A 1,971-nucleotide genomic window follows, 5' to 3' on the forward strand; every position below is an offset into this window, starting at 1 on the left:
GTGAAATCATCTTCCTTTGTTTTAGCAGTTCAAAAAGAATGTATACCATTTATTGATTTAAATATTGGCTCTGTAAATTATTAGATTGGATTTCTACAGTGCCAAAGAAAAAAATCAGATATTCAATTTCATTTTTAATTAGTTGATGACAACCTTGAATTCATGTAATTGGATATGCCAGTTGGTTGACTATCTCCTTGACAATTCTCTCCTTTATCCTTCTTCAATAGCATCGCTATGCTGTCTATGTGATTTGTGATGGTGTATGAAAACTTAGACACAAATGTAAATAGATATTAGAATCCTTAGGGTATGAAGTGGAATTAGGAAATCAAACTCATACTCAGTTCATTGATAGCTGTTTCTCTCCTACATAGGTAACTGAAGAGAAGTTCCTTTCAAAGTCAATGAATGAGACAAATCATTCTCGGGTGACAGAATTTGTGCTGCTGGGACTCTCTGGCTCCCAGGAGCTCCAACCTTTCTTGCTTTTCATATTTTCACTACTCTACCTGGCCATTCTGCTGGGCAACTTTCTCATCATCCTCACTGTCACCTCAGATTCCCGCCTTCACACTCCCATGTACTTTCTGCTTGCAAACCTCTCTTTTATAGACATATGTGTTGCCTCCTTTGCTACCCCCAAAATGATTGCAGACTTCCTGGCTGAGCGCAAGACTATTTCTTTTGATGCCTGCCTGGCCCAGATTTTCTCTGTTCATCTATTTGCTGGTGGTGAAATGGTGATCCTTGTATCCATGGCCTATGACCGTTATGTTGCTATATGCAAACCTCTCCACTATATGACAATCATGAGCCGCGTGTGTGTATTACTCTGGTCCTCATTCCATGGGGTGTGGGCCTCATCCATACTACCAGCCAGCTGGCATTTACTGTGAACTTGCCTTTCTGTGGTCCTAATCAAGTGGACAGTTTTTTCTGTGACCTCCCTCTAGTGACCAAGCTGGCCTGCACAGACACTTAGGTTATCAGCCTACTAGTTGCAGACAGTGGCTTTCTTTCTTTGAGTTCCTTCCTCCTGTTGGTTGTCTCCTTCACTGTGATACTCATCACAGTTAGGAACCGCTCCTCTGCTAGCATGGCGAAGGCCCGCTCCACACTGACTGCTCATATCACCGTGGTCACACTCTTCTTTGGCCCATGCATCTTCATCTATGTGTGGCCCTTCAGTGGTTATTCGGTTGACAAAGTCCTTGCTGTGTTCTACACCATCTTTACTCCCATTTTAAACCCTGTTATCTACACTCTAAGGAACAAAGAAATGAAGGCAGCTATGGCAAAACTGAAGAGTCGGTATCTGAAGTCTGGCCAGGTTTCTGCAGCTTTAAGAAATATCCTTTCCCTAGAAATGAAGTAAATTTATAGGACTATTACCACTATAGTTTTAATTCTAGATATTTACAAATGAAGTCTGTGATGTTAAAGCAAATAATTTTGACCAGTGAGAGGGATTAGCTTGAATTGAAGAATAACAATGACAAAAATGAATGAATTTTACTGATCTTCATATTTTTCCCTCCAATGGGTGCTTTTCTTTCTTTTTTATTTCCTATTTTGTATTCAAAACTTTTAAAGATTCAGGCTTCACAAACACTGAGAAAGAAACTTACTTATAAGTGGTAATTAAATTGTACCCCTCCCCTCTCAAAACAGTATTGCTCAGATGCCAGTTTGGGAGTAATAATACGTATGGATATATCTCTATGTCATAGAAATAATATAACTATTTACATACCTAATGTATCATATACCTAGGTAAGAATGTATTTCTCACTGTACTATGTAACTGACAGCACATAAGGAGCTATTCTATGATTGTTATTAATTTACTTATTTTATTTTTTGTCTTTTGTCATTTTAGGGCCACATCCACGGCATATGGAGGTTCCCAGGCTAGGGGTCTAATTGCAGCTGTGCCTGCCAACCTATGCGAGAGCCATAGCAATGCCA

The 1,971-nt window shown here is 39.5% G+C and overlaps 1 pseudogene; it reads left to right on the forward strand.

The window, feature by feature from the left end:
• The first annotated feature begins 365 nt into the window (after positions 1–365).
• LOC125135924 (olfactory receptor 4K15-like) lies at positions 366–1,378 on the forward strand (annotated as a pseudogene).
• Positions 1,379–1,971: the final 593 nt, after the last annotated feature.

This window comes from Phacochoerus africanus, chromosome 9, assembly GCF_016906955.1.
Source record: "Phacochoerus africanus isolate WHEZ1 chromosome 9, ROS_Pafr_v1, whole genome shotgun sequence".
NCBI lineage: Eukaryota > Metazoa > Chordata > Mammalia > Artiodactyla > Suidae > Phacochoerus > Phacochoerus africanus.